Here is a 7296-nt window from a genome sequence, read left to right on the forward strand (position 1 = left end):
GACACTCTGCCGAAGCTCCAAACTGCACTTTGGCATAGACCAGGCTGCATGTGGACAGGACTTAGGGTGACGTAACGGCTTGCTCTAAGGGCTGGATACTTCGTTCTGTGTGACAGACTGGGGCCAAGTGCAAGGTAATAACCAGGTTAGATACAGATGTTGGTCACTCCACATGTCCTCAGTCATGTTAAATCCTTTCTGTCAATACTGGGGTGATTTTGTGGCAGGCACTGTGATGCTCAGACCTTAACCCACCTGGGAGAAAATGCATGTGAATGTCAAGGATGTGCTACGATCACAGCTCTGCTGCGCATGTGAAACTATGTTGTTATGTTTTTGGAGCCAAAGCCTCCAGCGGGCTGTGGCACTTCTAACTGGTCTGTTATCAGTTCATCTCTCTTGGGTAGCAGACCTGTTACGGGAATTACTGAGGAGATGCCAGAAGCAGGCTGCAGTTTTGGAAGCAAATATGCCCGCTGTGACGGCTGCTTCTAAGGAGTTAAAGCCACACCCATCAGCTGCCTGGATCAGCAGTATTTCTTGCCGTTTTCCTGGTCTTCTGCCTGTCTCTGCAGTTCCCAGCTGGGATCCAGAGCTGATGCTGCGCTTCCCTCCAAAGAACCCCCGTCAAAATCGGCGCCGCTTGGTGAAATGCCACGTCCAGTGGGAGGAATCGGGAAGCTGTGCTCCAGGTGTGCGAGGATGCCCTTCAGTCTTAAAAGCTTGGTTTTGCTTCTCTTCAGCTCTGAAGTTTACAAAACACAGCTAGCAGGATGAGAAAAAAAATCTGCTTGCAGTTCCAAGCGTTATGCTTTCCCACAGCTGGGAGCAGCGAGCCGAAGACACTCCTCGATGTACAATCACGTTCTGGGAAGGGAGCGTAAATCACACCAGGCTCTGTGAGTCAGAATTGGGTTCGGTGCTGCCACCAGACGTGGCTTTCCTCTGCTGCTGCCCAGTGTGGTCTGCAAACACTTGCTGTCTCCTGTGAGCACTGGCTGTGAGCTTCAGGGGCAGCCTGAGAGGTTGCGGGAGCTCTGCAGAGCCCTGCAGCTCCTCCGCGCTTATGTACAGAGTAAATGCCATGGCATTAGAGGGAGGCGTGTAACTACAAGCAATTGTAGTTCCAGGAACTTGAGCAGTGTCTCTCTGGGGAAAAGCAGAGAGGACCTTGGGGGCCAGCATTTCTTTGTGTGATATTAGGCTGGATTTGGGGAGAGAAGGGGAAAGAAAGAATAAACCAACAGCAAATAACATTAAAAGTAGGCTTTTGGCTTGCAGTCTTGTATTGTCATACAATTGTTATTTGAAAGACTTCTCTTTGTGGGAAGGCACCTCCAAATCATGGAGCTAATTGAAAGTTTTCTTTATTGTAAATTTAGCCTGTGCCTCTTGAAGAAGTTCAGTCACGTGCCTCCCCTGGCATGTGGGTTTTTTTCTGAGGAGTGGTGTTTCTTCCTTTTCACTTTCTTGTGAGACGCTTGAGTTCCTCCAGTGCTCAAGGAGCACCCGGCCATGCCTCGGGAACGTCTGTGTGTGCAGGAGCTTCGTAGCCTTATTTGGGAAGCTGCTTCTTGGGTACGGGTCAGCATTCCCGCTGGCACTCTTGTTGAGCAACACCAATCTCCTTCTAAGAAATTGCGCTTGGTTAACCAATCCATCCGTGAAATTTAGCCAATCCATCCGTTGTAAGAATGTTCCACAAAGCCCTACGGAGGCGATGATGGTCTCTCCAAAATGTGGGTCTAACTTTGCTGGAGGTGGCAGTGCTGGAAGCCTCCTGGGGAGGTTGGATGCAAGCTCTGAGGAGGCTTTGGCAGGCGCCTGGCCCATCGCTGAGTCCTCTCCAAGCGCAGCTGGAGCCAGTTGAGTTTTCAGGGAGATAACACAAAGTACCTGTTCATCCTGATACCCAAATGTGCCCGCCAGCTAAATAGGTTATCTCAGATGTGTAGTGCTGGTTTTGGGCTATGGTCTGGTTGAATGCAGCTTTCATGGCTGAGGATCGATCTGCTAATTTGGAAATACAATGCTATAGTATTTCTGCAGAGTCTCGTAATAAGGAGATGTAATTTATAATAGCTACATTCATCTTACAGTCACCATAAGTAAGTAGTGTTGCCCAAATCTCTACAGTTGGGGCATTTTCCTTCTGGCTCTCGAGGGCTGCAGGGTGGCACCGCACAGCGATGGTTCGGCAGCTGGAGGAGCTTTGAGGTGAGCACCTGGAGATAGGTGACAGGGGCAGGTTGGTACAGCCCACCGTGTTTCCAGGCTAGAACAAACTGCGGTTTCAGCAAAAGTTCGGGGTGTAAAAGGAGGAAAGTCAGTCAGGGGAGTTGCAGCCCAGCCAACCCAACTTTATTTCCTAGAAGAATACTGAAATAAATACATTCTGCGTAAACGCCTAGAAGAAAACAACTACACGTATTTGCTGAGTATGAGCTGTGCCCAGCTAACCTGACTTCCTCCTCAGGTGAGTTGGCAGTCTGGGGGAGGAGGAGAAGCAGCAGAGTTTGGACATCTTGCCTTTACTAAGGCTTGTTACACTCTTACGATTTCTCAGATGTCAGCTTGAGAAATACGGTCCAGCCCAGTTTCTCAAACTTTACTTTAGTGCAGCACCCTTTGGGGCTCCTTGATCTCTGTCAAAGTAAAAGAAGAGCTAGCGGTTAATTCCAATTTTGTGTAAACATTTCCTGCTGCACGCCTGCAGTCAGGGGTAGTTAACCCTTCTGGAGCTGCTCTAAGCTCTCATGTCCTGTTACTGCATCCCACTTATTTCTGCAAGAAGAACTGGTCATGATTTTGAGCCAGTGCAAATGTGCTATTTTTCTTGGTCCTTCTGTAAGTTGAAAGCCTGAAATCAAGGCTTCTTGAGGCTCTGCATGCCCTGCCTGCAAGAGACTTACAGTCTGCAGCGCAAGGAGGAGCTGGTTTCTCACATACTATAAAATTAATATGGAACTGCCTGGAAAACCATTGCCAGGGAGCTTGACAGTGGCTCACTGTTCAGCTGAAAGGATTTATCAAGTTCCTTGTTTTGGCGTGGATAATGGAATCGAGAATGTGCTTATTGAATTTGCAGATGGTACTGAGCTGGGAATGGACTCGAGAGCTTTGAGGAGCTGGATTAGAATCAAAACCAAACTCAACAGATTGACCGAATGCTCTGAAAGAAATACGAAGCAGTTCAATACGGAGAAATGCAGAGAATTACACTTAGGTGAGAAGAGTCGATTGCATGCAAATGGAATGAGAAGGTCCAGGCCGTGTCCTGCAGAAAGACACAGTGAGCAGCAAGAGCCGTCTGAGACCGAACGCTCGTGGTGGGGCTGATGGTGTTGAGGTCGTCCCTCCACTTCCAGCTACAGGCTGATGTGACGCTGGCTACCCGCAATTCCAGTTCTTCAGCCTTAAAAGCAATATGACTTTGTGGGAAGGAGTGGGCAGCTTCAGCTGGGTTTCATGTGAGGTTTTGCCCTTGCCTGTAGTCGTGACTTTGGAGGCACAGTTCAAAACCGTTCCCCAGGGTTGAGGTCGTGGTATTCTACCTCTTGCGCCAGGCAAGCCATGCAGAAAACTTCTAGTGGCACTGATTGTCGTCCGCCAGGTTGAACTGAGTGCTCCTGCGGAGTTAGGTTCTTCATTCTGGCTAGCCAAAAATCTTTCCCCGCCATCAGTTTCACGCTGCTTGTGATGCTCAATGGTTGCTGTCCAGAGTGCGGCATCGCAGCTTGTCTCGAGTCTGCAGCATGAGATTGCCGATGCTCAATACAGCTATTCACCTCTTCCACACAAGGCAACTGATGCAGCTCCTCTGTGACGTTTACTTCTCAGGAGGTAGTTCTTCAGCTTTTTGCAGGTGGTGGGGCTCAAGGTTTCCCTTGTCAGGTGTTTGTTAAATCGCCAAGACTTGCAAATTACTCTTCAGAAAGGAGAAGGAGGTGGACAGAATAGACTTGGGGCTTTCCTTTTAGTTTCGAAGAGGAATTCTGTGGTAGTATCTCTGTGGTTTTGTTGTGTAACTACATTGTGGTTTGTCTTCTGTGAGTTTCTATTTACAAGATAAGTTAAACTAAATGTATGTTTTTAAACTTGCTCTGTAGCATTGATAGTTGTAGCTTAAACCAACTCATTTTGGTATAGGTTACATCTAAAACAAGCTAGCAGCATAGTCTGCTTTCATCTGCTGTAGGATTTTATGGATTCAACTCAGAACCCTGCATCTTTTTAAATTAATTTTTGTTAACCTTGTACCATTTCTGCATGTGGACAAAGCCTAATTTATATGCACAGCAGGGCCTAAGAACCAGACACTGACTTTAGTCTAGACGCTGCATTATTATGTGATTTTCTTTATGTATGCTTTTGCCTTTTTGTCTCCTCTCCATTATGTCTTTTGTCAGTAACTGCTTCGAATTATCAATTTTTTCCTTGTCTTTCTGCACTCGCTTGTTACCACCCCATGACATTTCCCGGCACAGGGCCGTTTCTCTAACAAACTCGGCTTCTGTCCGACTGGACCGAGCTGCTTATTCCCAACTTTGGCAGCGGGTCCTGCTGGAGGAGGAGACTCCACCGTCAGATTGCCCTGAACTGAAGCATGAAGATGGCATCTCTCTGTGCAGGTGAAGGCAGCGGCGTCTGCTCTGTTCTTGTCTTCAGCCTCCGACGGTCTCTGGGAAGGAATGTAGTTATCGTAGCAGCCTGTTTACCACGACCTGATTTCTGAACGCTCACCGCTTCCTGCCACCATACAGGCTCATTGCCTTGAGTTACCTTGGGAGAGAAAACAACACAGAGCTTGTTCACAACCTCACATTGTCCCAGGTTTGATGTTTTGAGCAGTGTCCCCGTAACTGTTGGGGCTTCTGTTCTTTCTTGCGTGCCGTCCATCAGGGCAGCAGCTTCCTGCATCTGCTGAGAGCTCTGTTTATCTACAAACTCCCAAGTGATTAATCTCATTTCATTTAAAAAAAAAAAACACAACAAAAAACAAAAACAAAAGCCAAAACCAGACAATGTGCTTTCTCCTGGCTCTGGGAATTCTTGCTTAAGCATGAGACCCCTTCATTTGGGAAGGGGCCAAGCTGGATGGCAGCTTCCCGGCAATGAATCCTCCGTTTGTAGCGTGCCTGGCCGCCCTACACTGCCCCGGAAGAGGCACGGTGGATGTTTGTGGAAGCGATGACCAAACGGCTGTGAGATCCGGACTGCTAGAACAGTGGACGTATTATAGCTGGAAAAGGCAATTTCTCTGCCAAATCTCATTGTGCAAGAGGGTTTATTCTTTAGCCTTGTAAAGATTTCGCTTTGTTGGTTCCTTTTTCGCTTGCTGTCGGAGACTTGGGAAAGAGGCTGCAGGGCTGTGATGGAAAATGAGCATTCAGCTCATCTGACTTGTGTTACCAGGACGGAGCTCTGCTGTGCTCAGATGTCCAGCTTGCATGAAAGCAAGCAGCTGGCATCCAGCTCCTGTTTAATGTGTTTGGTTTTCCCTGTTTTTCTTATGCTTTGAATACTTTTTGACATGTAATCTAGCTTGGTAAACAGTGCTGTGCAGGAATGTTGTGTAGCGCTGGGAAGCAAACTTGGGGCTCGCTTTGGGTGTGGTACTAAATAAGGTATTTCCTTGCATTTTCTGCAGAAGAAAAGAAACATCTGTGTGGAGAGGCACATTCTTGTATCACCGGTGGGTTTCAGGTGCAGAGTTTCCTCAGAACATTATTATGAAACGGTTACCAGGAAATAAAATACCTTTCCATGTGAAGCTGCTTTTCCCGACTGCCAGGAACACCTCCCTTCCTGTTCTTGGAAGACAAGGGCCTGGCTAAAAGGCTGAGCTAACCAAGCTCTGACATCCTCCAAGAAATGTTAAAAGGCGTTGCGGTTAATGTGCTGCAGGATGTTGTATCATCAACTTCTGTAACGCCTTGCCTGGCTGAAATAGCCTTCCAGCTACAGGAAGAAGCTCTCCAGAGGCTGTCTTGGAGGTGACGGGAGAATATTCCTCCAGACTGTGGAGCACAGGAGACCTGAAAGAGCATGTAAATCCGTCTCCCATTTGCCTTTACTTCATACTGAAACTGGAGGGTGAAGAATTGTAGGTGAGGCCAATCTGCCGGTTTATCAACCCTCGCATGGAAGCCAGTGAAGCAGGCGGTATCTTTAGCTGATAGCAGAAGATGGCCAAACACTTGAGGATGGGGAGGAGGAGGAGGAGGATGGGGAGGACAGAGTCCCCTCCCACGGTCCAGAGAGCCCTGCCAGCACGCAGGCCTGGATGTGTGCTGCCTTTGCGTCTTCATTTTGACCTATTGCAGCAAACTTAATAATCGTAGTCTTTCTTGAAAGGGCTGTCTTCTGTGCCTGCCGTCTGCTGGCTTCATAGTTCTCCCTTTCCTCTCCCGCAATGCGAAGCTCCCGCAGCCTTGCAGCCCTGCTATTTTCCCTGCATGCCTGCTCTTCCTCTGCACTGGCACTGTCCTGTCGGCGTAGATAAGTGCTGCAGGGCTGAAAACTGTCTGTTGGCTCAGTGCTTGCCTTGCTGAGGCCCTCGGGTGCTGCTGTAATGAGTGTGATTATGGATAACAGACATGGGAGGGACTACTGGCTCGATCTGCCTGAGAGACGGAAGCTCACAGTCCTGGTCCAAGCCGGGAAGCTGCAGAGCTCCCTTGCCCGGCATGAAACGTAGGGCTGGTTGCTAGCAGGGTGCTCCCTTGAAAGGCAGCAGGTGTCTTATTCCTTGAATCAAAGATATGAAAATCCAGACATCATCTTCTGACATCACTGGGATCAAATCTTAAGTGTGTCCAAGGAGTTCTGGAGGCTGCCCAGACTCTGGGCACAGCCAGCTCTGTGATGGACCATCAAAGCCTCAGGCACTGTAGTACTTGCACAAGCCAGAGCTGGGAGATATTTTGGGGGAGCTCAAGGGTTATTCCCTCCTCCAATGCTGACCTGCTAGCTTTTTGGTGGGTTTAAGGGTGGTTTGCAGTGTGGGTGAGGGAAAGGAGACGGATTTCTCACCTGGTTTTCCATTAACAGAGCTGGTGCATCACAGTCAAAGATACTGAAGCATGTGCTTGCAACAATTCTTGTTGCTAGAAGTGCTTAAACGACTTAACGAAACTAAAATAAAATCCTGATTTGAAATACAGTTGTTTTCTGTGTGTGGTTGTTCATCATACTGAATTATTACAAATATTATTTTCCAATTTTATAAGACAATTCTAAGAAAAGCTTGCCTTTGGAAAATTGCCGTGTGAAACCCATGGAGGTGAGGAAGAG

Source organism: Cariama cristata, unplaced genomic scaffold, assembly GCF_000690535.1.
Source record: "Cariama cristata isolate BGI_N322 unplaced genomic scaffold, ASM69053v1 scaffold5553, whole genome shotgun sequence".
Taxonomy (NCBI): domain Eukaryota; kingdom Metazoa; phylum Chordata; class Aves; order Cariamiformes; family Cariamidae; genus Cariama; species Cariama cristata.